Below are 16116 nucleotides of genomic sequence, written 5' to 3' on the forward strand. Positions count from 1 at the left end.
TTCATAAGTAGAATAAGTGTTGTTTGAAGCTACCAAGTCTGACATGGTTTGTTGCACTGCTGTAGACAACAGACACAGGGTTTCTCCAGTTTCCAGTATTCTCCTTCCCTGGGACTCAGACCTGGAGCCATGGGGCTGAGCCCAGGGCCAACCTGAAGGACTGATCTGGCTCCACCCACTTGGGAATTACATTTCCCTTTCCTCAGGTTGAGCCTCTTCCTGGGAAACTCTTGGGTCCTCTCAAAGACTGACCCATGGGGGCAACTGGCCCTCTGGAATTGACTGAAAGTGAAAGTCGCTCAGTCGTGTCCAGCTCTTTGCGACCCCATGGACTATACAGTCCATGGAATTATCCAGGCCAAAATACTGGCATGGGTAGCCTTTCCCTTGTCCAGGGTATCTTCCCAACCCAGGGATCAAACCTAGGTCTCCTGCATTGCAGACGGATTCTTTACCAACTGAGTTATCAGGGAACTGGTAGTCCTTAAATCCTGGAGGGCCAGAGTTTAGATTAAAACCAAGACATCTCCTTCACTTCCTTCTTATGCTCCACTCCTAATCACAATCTCAGTTATTTTATGAGGCTCAGAGAAGTTGAATCACTCTCCTCAGGCAGTACAGCTGGGAAATGGGAGACTGAGATTTGGACCCACATCTGTCTGCCTCTCCACTTCCCTGGGGACTGCTTCTCTGTGTTATGTGCAGAGGCTGGTGCTTCACAGGGGCCCCTTGTGTCTCCCTAAGGCCCTAAGCCACTTTATCACCCTCTTTACAGACAACCCTCAAAAAAGATATATGTTCAGATGGCTAATAAACATATGAAAGGCACTCAACCTCATTTGTAGCTAGGAGATGCAAATAAAAATCCCAAGCTGGCATTCCAGTGGTTAGGATACTGTGCTTTCACTGCCAGGGGTGTGGGTTCAATCCCTGGTCAGGGAACTAAGATTCTATAAGCCACGTAGCATGGCCAAACAATCCTCCCCGCCCACCTGACAAAGCAGCAACAACAAAAGCAAACCAAGCATATCCCTACTGTGATAGAATGCAAAAGCGCATCTCTCAGACCACCTCCCACAGATTTGCGGCCCCAGCAGTCCTTCTGGCCAACTCAGGTCGTTCCAGCTTTGATGCACCCTCTGGATTCAGTGGAATCAGATTGGGCTTCCCTGGTAGCTCAGAGCTTAAAGCGTCTGCCTGCAGTGCGGGAGACCTGGGTTCAATCCCTGGGTTGAGAAGATCCCCTGGAGAAGGAAATGGCAACCCACTCCAGTATTTTTGCCTGGAGAATCCCATGGACGGAGGAGCCTGGCGGGCTACAGTCCATGGGGTCGCAAAGAGTCAGACACGACTCAGCAAGTGAACTGAACTGAACCGAACTGGATTCAGTGGAGGCTCACTTTCTCCCTCTGCTTGCACCTGCTTCCTTCCTGACCACAAGTGTTGATCTCAAGAGCACTTCTTAATAAACATCCTGGGTGCTAAACTCCTCTCTGTTTCCAGGGGAACCTTACCAGTGGCAACTACACATCCACTAGAATGGCTGAAATATTTTGAAAAAAAATTGAATCCTGTTTTTCATGTTTTTGAAACATTACAGACTGGAAACAGACTCACGTATATATGGCCAGTTGATTTTTAACAAAGGTGCAATGGCAATTCAATGGAGAGAGAATAATCATTTCAACAAATGGTGCTGGAACAACTAGACAGCCATATGAGAAAAAGCAAGCAAAAGAAAAAAAAAAATATTACCCATACCTCACAGCTTATACAAAAATCAACTCAAAATGGATCAGAGACCTAAAAGCAAAACTTAAAATACTCCCCAGAAGGAAACATAGGAGAAAATCATTGCGACTTCAGGTTAGGCAAAATTTTTCTTAGTTATAGCTTCTTTATCCATGAGCTATAAAAGAAAAATATGGTAAATTAGATTTCATCGAAATTAAAAACATCTGATTTTGAAAAGACATTCTTATGAAAATGAAAAGACAAGCTACAGCCTGGGGGAAAATATTTATAAAACACATGTGATAAAGAACTTGTATTCAGAATATAAAGCATCCTGAAAACTTCATAATAAGCAAACCAAGGACCCAATTAAAAATGGTCCAAAAAATTGAATCAGCCCTGCAGACAAGAAGATACGTGGATGGCAAATGAGCACTGAAAGGATATTGAGCATCATGAGCTACTAGAGAAACGCAAAATAAAAACCAAAATGAGAGGGACTTCCCTGGGGTCCAGTGGTTAAGAAGCTGCCTTTTCTCTTCTCCGCCATCCTGTGTGGGGTTGAATTTGCTCCTCGGCAAGTCCTCTCACGAGACTGTCAGTATCAAGTGATTCCTGGCCAAGAAACAAAGGCAGAATCATCCCATTCCCCAATGGACTCCAATGAAAACTGATAATAAAATCAGGTACAGCTCCAAGAGAAGGCAGACATTGGAGAAGAATCAAGCTGGGTCTATAGGGAGCCTCACATGTGAAGTGGCACAATTATGCTCCGTCAAGGTCACTTGCATCTTAACCGAATCATAGTGCTGAGAGCATCACTACTGTCTGAACAGCTCATGGGAGAAATGGAATGTTTGGCTCATGGTGTTTCCTGACTAGCGGTCCATTTGGCTCAGAAATAAATATGTGAAACCTTTTATTGGAACTGCTATTGTATTATTCTGGTTTGTGATGATGTACTGAACAAATACCTCTCCTGTCAGGTGGAAAAAAAAAAAAAGAATCTGTCTTGCAGTGCAGACGATACAGGTTCGATCCCTGGCTAGGCAACTAAGGTCCCACATGCCTCAGAGCTAAGCCTCTGCACCGCAACTACTGAAGGCCGCGCAGCACAACTGGAGAATCTGTGCAACACCATGAAAGATCCTGCATGACACAGTGAAGATCCCGTGTGCCACAACTAAGACCCAGGACAGCCAAATAAATGATAAAAAAAAAAAAAGCAAAATGAGATACCACTAGACATCTGTTACAATGATTTAACAAACAAGCTTGACAAGACCAAGTGCTGGTGAAGATGCAGAGTAACTAGAACGCATGCAAAATTGTACAGAATATTTGGAAAATGGTTTGGCAGTTTCTTATAACAGTAAACATGCACTCATCATTGAAGAAGGCAATGGCACCCCACTCCAGTACTCTAGTCTGGAAAATCCCATGGATGGAGGAGCCTGGTAGGCTGCAGTCCATGGGGTCGCTAAGAGTCGGACACGACTGAGCAACTTCACTTTCACTTTTCACTTTTCATGCATTGGAGAAGGAAATGGCAACCCACTCCAGTGTTCTTGCCTGGAGAATCCCAGGGACGGGGGAGCCTGGTGGGCTGCGGTCTATGGGGTCACACAGAGTCGGACACGACTGAAGCGACTTAGCGGCAGCAGCACTCATCATGTGATCCAGCAATCCCATTCTGAGCTGTCTACCCGGGAGAAAGAAAAACATGTGTTCCCACAAAAACCAGCTCTCCTGTGTTCACAGCAGATTTATTCATAATTTCCCTCCCTGGAAACAACCCAGATGCACTGTAATTGGGGAATGGATGAATAAACTGGTACATCCATACGGTGGAATACAATTCAGCAATAACAAACTGTGGAAGCATTCAGTAACATCAATGAACCTCACACACATTATGCTAAGTGGATGAAACCAAAGACAAAAGGCTTCATACTGTATGATTACAAATGTTGGGAGTAGGGCAAAGGATTTGGCGCCTATCAAGTATCACCAAGGAATTTTGGAAGGTGACAGAGCTGTTCTACATTATGATTGTGACGGTTAGCACTCTGCCGTATGCATTTACCAAAACTCGCAGAGCTGTGCACCAAGAAGAGTAACATTTACTGTGTGCAGATAAACTAGACTGACGTATTGAACCCAAAAGCCCTTTACATAAGTAGCATACTGCATGTATCCTTCTGCAGCTTGCTTTTTTTGCTTGCCCTCAAATGCTTTATACAAGTTGACACTATGTATGTAATAAGGATACATGTAGCTCTTGTTCATTCATTTTAACTGCTACATGATACTCTATTAGGCTTTATATCTTAATTTGTCTCTTTTTCTTCTTCTGATGGACATTTCTTTGTGTCTGTTTTTTCTTCCCTCTGTTTTAAGCGATGTAACAGTAAAGACTCCTATAAATGTATTCTGGAGCACAGGTGCAGAGATTTCTCTCTTGAATATTTACTGAAAAGAGTAAATTGAATAGGGATAAAGACTATGATGGTACCCCACTCCAGTACTCTTGCCTGGAGAATCCCAGGGACTGGGGAGCCTGGTGGGCTGCCGTCTATGGGGTCACACAGAGTCGGACACGACTGAAGCGACTTAGCAGCAGCAGCAGCAAAGACAATGAGCATCTTCACATTGCTCTCCAAGGGCTTGTACCAACTGACTGTGCAAACAGTGTATGAGAATTTCATTCCTCTACATCTTCATCAGAAATTGTATTATCAGGCTTTAACTTCTGCTTAGCTGATAAATGTAAAATGATACCTAATTGTTGAATTATTATGCATTTTCCCTGATTACTAGGGAGGTTGATTTATATGTTTTTTGGTCAATTTGGTTTTTTTTCTTATGTGAATTGCCTCTTCGTTGACTTTTGTTTTTCCCTACTGTGTTATACATCTTTTTCTTCTTGAAATAGTTTCTTTGTTTTTTCCCCTCAACCTCTTCCTGATTGTGATCCCTTACTGGGTAGCAGATATCTTCTCAGTCTGTGGAATTTTTAAAAAAACAATTTGATAGTATCTTTTGTTGATTAAAATCTGTAAATTTATTAGTCTTTTTTTTTGTTGTTGTTCATCCTTTTTGTGTCTTTTCTAAGAAATTTTTCTTCACCTCAAGGTCATAATAGATATTTTCCTGTAAACTTTAAAAAGTTTTGCTTTTCACATGTATGTCTTTAGTTGGAATTGATCTTTTTGTGTGTTGTAGAGCTCTAATTCAGAGAAGGCAATGGCACCCCACTCCAGTACTCTTGCCTGGAAAATCCCATGGACAGCGGAGCCTGGTAGGCGGCAGTCCATGGGGTCGCTAGGAGTCAGACATGACTGAGCGACTTCACTTTCCCTTTTCACTTTCATGCGTTGGAGATGGAAATGGCAACCCACTCCAGTATTCTTGCCTGGAGAATACCAGGGATGGGGAAGCCTGATGGGTTGCCATCTATGGGGTCGCACAGGGTCGGACACGACTGAAGTGACTTAGCAGCAGCAGCAGCAGAGCTCTAATTTTATTTTTTATGTATAACCCTACACCATTTATTAAGAATCCACCCTTTCCCCACTGATTTATATAGACTTATGGGCTCCCTATTTTATTGGTATAGTTGTCTATCCTTGCGTCTATGACACTATCTTAATTATGTAATCAATCTTGCTATCTAATAAATCTGTCTGGGGCTATTCTTGGCCCTTAGCTCTTCTCTATAAATTTCGGAAGCGTCTTGTCAAGTTCCCAAAGACAGTTTTGGATATTTTTGAAGTTCTGTTTAATACATAAATTTAGGTAGAATCGGCATCTTTATGATACTGAATCTTTCTGTCCATGAATGTGGTATATATTTCTTTATTTACTCAGATATTCTTTTGAGTCTTTCAATAATGTTTTGTAATTTGGACCATATAGTCCTCACACAACTTTCTGCTGCATTTATTTTAGGCACCTTACAGTTTTAATTGCTTTTTATTTTTTTGCTATGGTTGGTAAGTGAAATTAAAAATAATATATTCTAGTTATTTGTGATACATAGGAATGTTATTGATTTTTACATGTCAATCTCATTTTTAGCAATCTCGCCGATTACAAGTTTGTGTATAGATTCTTTTGGATTTTCTCTGTAGATAATTATACTTTCTCTAGATATACTTTCCCTGTATACTTAATGTCTTTTTATATCTTTTACTTGGCCTTATTTAATTGTCTGGGTACTTTAGTGTAATGCTAAAGGGAAGCAATGACAGAGGACTTCCTTTATTGCTCTGCATACGTGCTCAGCTGCTTCAGTAATGGTCAACTCTGTGACCCAATGGACTTTAGCCCGCCAGGCTCCTTTGTCCGTGGGATTCTCCAGGCAAGAATACTGGAGTGGGTTGCCATGCCCTCCTCCAGGGAATCTTCCTGACCCATGTCTCTTTCGTCTCCTGCATTGGCAGGCAGATTCTTTACCACTGGTGCCACCTGGGAAGCCCCTTTATTGCTTTGAGTCTAAATGAGTTGCCTTTAAAGTTTTACCCTTAAATATGCAGTGAGTTTTGAACAATTACTCTTTATCCCATCAGTGACATTATATTCTATTTCGAGATTGCTTTTGAAAATCTTTCTAATGGTATAAATGAGTACAGAATTTTGTCAAATGCTTTTCCTGCAGGTATTGAGATGATCATATGCTCTCCTTTCCTTTTAATCCTATAATGTGGTGTATTACATTAATAGATTTACTTATTATTCATGAGATAAATCCCACCTGGCCAGCAACCATTTTATATATATATTTAATTTCACTGAAATTAAATTAGCTGCTGAATTTAATTTGCTGATATTTTATTTAAGATTTCAAAATACATGTTCATAAGTGTATAATGGATCTATAATTGCCTTTTAAAAAAATTATCCTTGTCTGGTTTTGCCATTAAGGTTATACTGGCTTCATAAAATGAAATCAGTAGCTTTCATTCTTTTCCTGTCCTTTGAAACATTTTTGTAAAAAGTATATATTTTCTGGTCCTCAGAATTTTCAGAAAATTTGCCTCTAAGCTTGCTCAAGCTTGGGATGGTGGAGGTCAACTTCTGGATGAATTAAACATGTTTACTAATGTAGTTACTGCTGGAATGAATATCTTCTTTTTCATTACTTATTTTGATGATTTGTACCCTTTTCCTCCTCTTCACACCTCTCTGTCCTCCGTCTTCTTGCACAGGCTAACTAGTAGTGTCTTTATTTGATCACTCCCCACCTCCCCTGCAAAGAACCAGCTTCTGATTTTGTATTTGAATAGGATATAAATTTGACTGCTACAACAGAAACCTGAAATTATTAATGACTTAAATAAAGACACAGATGTCGAGAACAAACGTGTGGACTTGGGGAAGATGGAGGAGTGGGTGGGATGAATTGGGAGATTGGGATTGACACATATGCTCTACTATGTATAGAATAGATGGCTAACGAGAACCTATCGCTCAGGGAACCCTACTCAGTGCCCTGCGGTAACCTAAATGGGGAGGAAATCCAAAAAAGAGGGGATATATGTATACATAAAGCTGATTGACTTTGCTGTACAGTAGAAACTAACACAACATTATAAAGCAAATATTCTCCAATGAAAATGAACTTAAAATAAATGAAATTTAAACAATTTTAATGACTTTAAAAAATTATGCATTATTACCAGTTATGTTCTCAATTGTGTACCCCACCGTCTTGTTATTGAGTTCCTCAGTCGAGTTAGACTCTTTGTGATCCCATGAATGGCAGGCAGCACGCCAGGCTTCCCTGTCCTTCACCATCTCCCGGAGTTTGCTCAGACTCACGTCCATTGAGTTGGTGATGCCATCCAACCATCTCATCCTCTGTCATCTCCTTTTCCTCCTGCCCTCAATCAATCCCACCCTCTAGCTCCCTGCAAATTCACATGTTGCAGCCCTTTGAATGTGACTGTGTTTAGAGAGGTAATTAAGGTGGAGGTGGTAATTTCCCACCTTTAAAGAGGTAACTAAATTAAAATGAGGCACCTTTATGATGGATGGGCCCAAATTCAATCTAACTGGTGTCCTTATAAGAAGGGGAGGACTTCCCTGCTGGTCCAGTGGTTAAAACTAAGGATTGCAATGCAGGGGGTTTGGATCCCTGGTCAGGGAACTAAGATAGCACACTGCATGATACAGCCAAAAAAAAAAAAAAAAAAAAAAAAAACAGAAGAGGAAATCTGTACACATACGGAGACACCAGGCGGAAGTGTGCCCAGAGAAAAGATTATGTGAAGATACGGAGAGAAGAGGGTTATGTATAAGCCAAGGAGAGAGGCCTCAGAAGAAACCAACCCTACCAACACCTTGGTCTTGGACTTCCTAAATTTCTGTTGTTAAGTCATCAGACTGTAATATGTTAGTATGGCAGCCTGAGCAAGCTAACACAGCACCTCACATAAAGTTCCAACTTTTATGGAGTTCATCAGTTTCCCAGGCTCTTTCTATCTTGTTGCTCTACCATCTTCAACATGACCTGCCTTCCTGCTTGCATCTCAGCCAGCTGGAAAAGAAAAGGGGGAAGGGAGAGCACACTCCTTCATTTTATAGACATGACCTGATACTTGTGCCCACTTCCATGTTTTATATCTGGCTGCAAAGGTTACTGGGTGACCAGTTAGGAACACAAGAGTGTAAAGTGGGGAGCAAGGGCAATTTATGCCATAAGTTTTTTTTTTTTTTTTAATTCCTTTCTGGGAATTCTGTAGAGGTCCAGTGGTTAAGACTCCATTGCCCAGAAAATATTTTAAAAATTTAAAAGTTATATGTATTCTCAATTTCTTAAATTTTCAATTTGTTGGGTGGTATAATCTCTCTCAAGACCAGGAGCTGACTGTGGCTCAGATCATGAACTCCTTATTGCCAAATTCAGACTTAAATTGAAGCAACTAGGGAAAACCACTGGACCATTCAGGTATGACCTAAATCAAATCCCTTATGATTATACAGTGGAAGTGAGAAATAGATTTAAGGGCCTAGATCTGATAGATAGAGTGCCTGATGAACTATGGAATGAGGTTCTTGACATTGTACAGGAGACAGGGATCAAGACCATCCCCATGGAAAAGAAATGCAAAAAAAGCAAAATGGCTGTCTGGGGAGGCCTTACAAATAGCTGTGAAAAGAAGAGAAGTGAAAAGCAAAGGAGAAAAGGAAAGATATAAGCATCTGAATGCAGAGTTCTAAAGAATAGCAAGAAGAGATAAGAAAGCCTTCCTCAACGATCAGTGCAAAGAAATAGAGGAAAACAACAGAATGGGAAAGACTAGAGATCTCTTCAAGAAAATTAGAGATACCAAGGGAACATTTCATGCAAAGATGGGCTCGATAAAGGACAGAGATGGTATGGACCTAACAGAAGCAGAAGATATTAAGAAGAGGTGGCAAGAATACACAGAAGAACTATACAAAAAAGATCTTCATGACCCAGATAATCACGATGGTGTGATCACTGACCTACAGCCAGACATTCTGGAATGTGAAGTCAAGTGGGCCTTAGAAAGCATCACTACGAACAAAGCTAGTGGAGGTGATGGAATTCCAGTGGAGCTATTTCAAATCCTGAAAGATGATGCAGTGAGAGTGCTGCACTCAATATGCCAGCAAATTTGGAAAACTCAGCAGTGGCCACAGGACTGGAAAAGGTCAGTTTTCATTCCAATCCCAAAGAAAGGCAATGCCAAAGAATGCTCAAACTACCACACAATTGCACTCATCTCACACGCTAGTAAAGTAATGCTCAAAATTCTCCAAGCCAGGCTTCAGCAATATGTGAACCGTGAACTTCCTGATGTTCAAGCTGGTCTTAGAAAAGGCAGAGGAACCAGAGATCAAATTGCCAACATCCGATGGATCATGGAAAAAGCAAGAGAATTCCAGAAAAACATCTACTTCTGCTTTATTGACTATGCCAAAGCCTTTGACTGTGTGGATCACAATAAACTGTGGAAAATTCTGAAAGAGATGGGAATACCAGACCACCTGATCTGCCTCTTGAGAAATTTGTATGCAGGTCAGGAAGCAACAGTTAGAACTGGACATGGAACAACAGACTGGTTCCAAATAGGAAAAGGAGTACGTCAAGGCTGTATACTGTCACCCTGTTTATTTAACTTCTATGCAGAGTACATCATGAGAAACGCTGGACTGGAAGAAACACAAGTTGGAATCAAGATTGCGGGGAGAAATATCAATAACCTCAGATATGCAGATGACACCACCTTTATGGCAGAAAGTAAAGAGGAACTCAAAAGCCTCTTGATGAAAGTGAAAGTGGAGAGCGAAAAAGTTGGCTTAAAGCTCAACATTCAGAAAACAAAGATCATGGCATCCGGTCCCATCATTTCATGGGAATTAGATGGGGAAACAGTGGAAACAGTGTCAGACTTTATTTTTCTGGGCTCCAAAATCACTGCAGATGTTGACTGCAGCCATGAAATTAAAAGACGCTTACTCCTTGGAAGGAAAGTTATGACCAACCTAGATAGTGTATTGAAAAGCAGAGACATTACTTTGCCAACAAAGGTCCGTCTAGTCAAGGCTATGGTTTTTCCTGTGGTCATGTATGGATGTGAGAATTGGACTGTGAAGAAGGCTGAGCGCCGAAGAGTTGATGCTTTTGAACTGTGGTGTTGGAGAAGACTCTTGAGAGTCCCTTGGACTGCAAGGAGATCCAACCAGTCCATTCTGAAGGAGATCAGCCCTGGGATTTCTTTGGAAGGAATGATGCTAAAGCTGAAACTCCAGTACTTTGGCCACGTCATGCGAAGAGTTGACTCATTGGAAAAGACTCTGATGCTGGGAGGGATTGGGGCCAGGAGGAGAAGGGGACGCCAGAGGATGAGATGGCTGGATGGCATCACTGACTTGATGGACGTGAGTCTGGGTGAACTCTGGGAGTTGGTGTTGGACAGGGAGGCCTGGCGTGCTGCAATTCATGGGGTCGCAAAGAGTCGGACACGACTGAGCGACTGAACTGAACTGAACTGATAATCTCTCTCTCCTGTATATGATTCAACTTCTTATTTGTGTTGTCCAGATGACATATACTGTGATTAAGAATATATTTGGACTTATTACACTACCCCATTATACGTTTTTTGCTTACTTTATCTTTCTTTCCCTTTTTGTCTCCTGTGGGCTATATATGTATATGCAACATACATATATACACATATATTTTGAAGTTTAAGAATTTACTGATTTGATAATGGAAAAGCATATGAAAAAAACTTTGCTGGTTTGCGTGATTGAGATTTTATTTCTCTTTTTGGTGGTTATTCTTAAATTTTAATTTAAAGGATTTCCTCTTTATCCTTGATTTTATGTGGTTTAATTATAATAGAGCTATACATGGACTTAATTTATGCTGTATATTCTTGGGGTGTATTTAAATTTTTTTTTTTTTTACTTTTTGACCATACCATGCAGCATGTGGGATCTTAGTTTCCCAACTAGGGATCGAACCTGTGCCCCCTGCATTGGAACCACAGAGTCTTAACCACTGAACTGCCAGGGAAGTCCCCTCTTGGGCTATATTTTTGATTTGCAGTTTCATATTGATCTTTAACTCTTGAAAATCCTCACTGATTGCCTTGTTACATATTGCTTCTCCATAGTTTCCTCTTTTTCTGGAACTTCTATTAAATATATCTTGTAGTCCCTCCATCCGTCCTCCAGTTCTCTTAACTGCTCCTTTGTATACTTGTACCCCCTTTGACTCTTGGTGCTGTCATGGGGGTCAGGACACTGCTGGTAACAGAGTGGTCATCTGGATGGGTATCTATCGAAGGTCACCCTCTGAATGTGGTGTTTGAGTTGAGATCCAATGGGGGTGGAAGAATGTCATGTGGGATCAGAGAATAGTGATCTAGGGGAGATTCCTCCAGGCAGAGGGACCAGGATTTGTAAAGGTCCCAAGATGAGAAAGTTCATGAGATGAAGAGCAAGAGAAGGTTGGCCATTGGAAGCCCCCGAAAGCCTTTAAGCCAGGAAAAGACTTGATCCGCTGGCCCGTCTTTCTGGTTGCCTTGTTGAGCAGAGGACAGAAGAAGGGCAAGAGCAGGAGTGGGGAGATCAGTCTAGAGGCTCCTGCAGCCTGTGTGAGAGATGGGTGGTAGCTGGGACCAGCACCTGGCAGTGGGGATGGAGGGAGAGGATGAAGGACTAGATACTTAGAACACAAGCTGGATGGTGATGGGCTGCATGGGAGTAGGCTGGTGGTGGTGAGGGGAGCCCAGGGCCCAGCTGCCAAGGGGAAGACATGGAGGTCTGGGTGCAAATCCTTATCTTGCTTATTCTTGTCCAGGTGGAACCCTCCTGCACAGAATTCACCTGCTCTTCATGAGCCATTTTAGACGGGCTCCCAGGGATTGGATCTTCAATGGGTCAGGTGTCCTGTGGGCCCCAGGAATCCTATCTCCTTCCAGCTCTAGCCTCTTCTCTGACCCACTGGGTGTGTCAAATTATCCTTCTGGGCTTCTGCTTCTGCTGGGATGCACACTGCAGTTAGACCTTGACCCCGAGCCTTGGTCCAGCTGCTCAGACCTGGCCAGATCCCTTTCCCAGGGTTAGACCTTGATGACACACCTTCAGGTCCTGCTACTTGGAATAGAATCCTGTGCCAGCATCCATTTGGGTAGCTTCTCTCCCTGGAGACTCTGCTGCTGGACCACACATCCCAGCGGCCAGCCTAGACATCACCTTCAGCCTGGCTATCCTGTCCCTGGACCACCTCCACCCAGGCTTTACATTGAGGTGGTCACAAGTTGTCCTCCTGGTTCTCAGCTTTCTCCTCCTTATCTGCTTAGTTTGAGTTCCCTCAGAAGCAGGCTTTTAGACAGGGATTCAAGTTGTCCCAGAAACCTAGGTAGGGTTGTGTCCGGATAGAAAAAGGAAGGTAGCTAACACAAGGACTCTAGCAAGCTAGTCTCGACAGAGATGAGCAGCCGAGCCGAATCTGGCATGGAGCTCCAGGAGACAGTGCAGATGCAGGAACTCGGAGTTTTCTCACCTGCTGGGTGAGGTTGTCCCGGGGTATAGGCACAAACCTCCATCGGTCGTTGGTGAAGGGCAGCCCGAGGGACATTTCATTCCCCAACACTTGCCCCTGTCCTGGTTGGGCAGAGCAAACTCAGACGCTGGAGAAAGCCTTAGCCAAGAGTTGCAGATGCTGGATCCTGGCCCTAGAATGGGGGGCCTGGGGTACCTCTTATCCTAACCCCAAAGCTGGAGTTCCTGTTCCACCATTTCTGCAAAGCCAGGGCAATGCCACTCGCCCATCCCCTTGCTGTCAGCACTGCGACTTAACACATGGCCCGTGCCCGGCACTGCTGGGCACAGAGCAACCTGATAAGGCTGAGGAGGGCGAATAGTTCTCTGTGCTGTGCAAATGTGCCCTAGATACGTGGGCAGCAGACCCAAAGCTCTGAGACAGAAGGTAATCTCTTTTGCTTTGCCCCCACCCCCCCAGCTCTGGCCACTGGTTCCTGCTGATGTGACATTCTTGTTCTAAAAACAGACATGTAACACCTCAAGCAGATTTGCAGTCCCTTGACAACGGTCTTGTCTGGCACATAAAGGGCCTCTGCCTTTCTGCCTGGCTTCCCAGAGCCCAGGAGAAGAGGTCAGTCCAAGGGGGCTGCTCAGAGAGCAGCATGGTGCCTGACCCTACCACCCATCCCTCCGGAAGAGGGAGGTAGCAGGAGTCAGCTCTCTGTCTGTCTTGGAGGCCCCGTAATGGATTGCTGATGCTGTGGAAGGCTGACGATGTGTTCTTTGCTGGTGGTTTCATTCTTTGCCCCTGCAGACCCCTGGTTACTTTGAGTGACCATTCAGAGCATACCCCCGAGGTCAAGCACTTCCTGTTTAGAGCAGGGTGACCCTACGCTCGGATGGAGGCCTTCCTCTGAGGAGACACTGAGGAGACACCATGGGCCCATGGAATCCAGGCTTGCTCCCCACTCTGCTTCCAGGAGGCTGCCTGCCCCAGGCACTTTACAAGCCAACCATGAAGCATGGCAGCAGGCCAGGAATGGGCCAGGCATTGCTGCCCTGGGGTCTCAAGGGCGCCCTGTCACTCTGGCCATTCTATTATTGCCACCCATGGGGGTGGAGGCTCTGGGCATAGTCCTGGCCAGGGCAGAGCATGGATAGTGCCTCAGCTCCTGCGGTGGCTGGGGCTGGCATTGTCTCACGGTCTCAAGCCTGGCACCCAGTGGGCGGGTGAGCCCTCTGAGAGCCCTGTGGGCCCCTTAGGAGAGCTGCCTTCTCTTGTCAAGTCCCCCTAGTGGCAGGTGTCAGGTGCAGCTCCTGCCTTAGTCTCCCCTCCCATGCTCTAGTGCCCCCTGGAGCTCCTCCCTGAAGCCTAGCTGCTTGGACTGATGCCCCTTCCCAACTCCTGCCAGCCCCTGAACCGGGGACTATCTTTTCCTGGGTCCCTTACTAGAAGACTCAGTTTCCTTGTCATTAATAGGAGTGATGTCACCTGCCCTGCAGAGTTGTTGGAAGCGATAGTGAATATGTTTCAGAGCCGAGGGTGGGATGCATTGGAAGAAGGGCATTGACGTACATACGTGCACGTGTGCTCAGACGCTCAGTCGTGTCCGACTCTTTGCGACCCCATGGACTGTAGCCCTCTGTCCATGGAATGTTTCAGGCAAGAATACTGGAGCAGGTTTCCGTTTCCTGCTTCAGGGGATCTTCCTGACCCAGGAGCTGCCCCTGCATCTCCTGCCTTGGCAGGTGGAGTCTTTATCACTGTGCTGCCTGGGAAGCCCGGCATACATACACTGCATGTATAAAGTAGCTAACTAATGAGAGCCGAGTGTATAGCACCGGGAACTTTGCTCAGTGCTCTGTGGTGACCTAAATGAGAAGGAAATCCAAGGAAGAGGGGATATATGTTTTTGTGTGGCTAATTTACTTGGCTGTAAGCAGAAACTAACACCCCATTGTAAATCAACTGTACTTCAATAAAAAAATAGTTTCTAATGCATCTAACAAAGTCCCTGGCAGAGAGCAAGTGCTCCGTGGACAGTGGCCATGATCATTCCTGGTGTTGATAAGGAACTTCTCCATCTCTCTGCCTCCCACCTGACTCTGAGAGATGCTATGGCCATGACCCCCACCTTTGCACCCCTGGGAGCAGTGCCGCCCAGCGGAACTTTCTGTAGTTGTGGAAATGGTCTATGTCTGAGCAGTCCAATATGCTGGCAGGCCCTCTTGAAATGTGGCCTGTGAAAAAACATTTTTTAAAAATTAAATTCAAATTAATGTAAATGTAAATAGCTTCACGTGACCAGCTTCACAAGGTGAATGGGACAGCACAGCTTTTGGTAGGAACACTGGCCTGGTTCATTCATCACACAGATATTTATTGAGAGCCAACTTGCTGCTGTTTAGGTGCTGAGATTTCAACACTAGACAAGACAGGAGAGGGCCTTGCTGTCATGGTGACAGAAGTTAAATAAATAAATAAGCAGTTCAGGCAATGACAAGGGATGTAGACAACTCCAGAGCGCCCTCAAGTGCTAAAGCAAGAGTGTACTTGCTGTCTTTTTTTTAAAATCATTTATTGGATTAAATGATTCCCATTCTTGTATTTAAAAAAATGTCCAATATTTCAAAAATTCCTGATCCACGTAGAGAAATTCCATCCTATCATTTAAATAGATTTTAGTATATTGTTTTGTCTCTTGATGGACTAGTCCTGTTTATTATTATTATCATTGGCTTCATGAGTAAGCTTTATTCAGAATTTGAAATGGGCTTCCCTGGTGGCTCAGACAGTAAAGATTTAAATAACCCATAATTTCAGTTACTTAAGTTATTCCAAGACAAAGAAAATGATGAACAGCTCCTGAATTTATTATTTGAAGTCATAGTGACTAAATAGCAAAATTTTATACTATCAAAAAAGAAAAATACATACCAATTCCACATATACATAGAGATGCGAATTTTCTAAAGAGTAGCAAATAGAATTTATTAATCTATCAGAAATAATTCATTATGGAAAGTAGGATTTATTGCAGGAATGCAAATGTGATTCAAGAAGTTAATCAGATAGCTAGCGGGAAACAGCTGTGTAGTACGGGGAACTCAGGACAGTGCTCTGTCACAGCGGAGGGGTGGGATGGGGAGTGGGAGGGAGGCTCAGGAAGGGGGGATGTATGTATACTTATAGCTGATTCACGTTGTTGTAGAGCAGAAACCAATGCAACCTTGTAAAGCAGTTATCCTCCAATTAAAAATAAACAACCAAAAAAATGTCCCTTTCAAAAAGTAAATAATTGAAGACGCTGATAAAAAGGAAGTTCATTCACATAATTTATTATACCAACA

The sequence above is a fragment of the Bubalus bubalis genome, chromosome 24, assembly GCF_019923935.1.
Source record: "Bubalus bubalis isolate 160015118507 breed Murrah chromosome 24, NDDB_SH_1, whole genome shotgun sequence".
NCBI classification, from domain to species: Eukaryota; Metazoa; Chordata; class Mammalia; order Artiodactyla; family Bovidae; genus Bubalus; species Bubalus bubalis.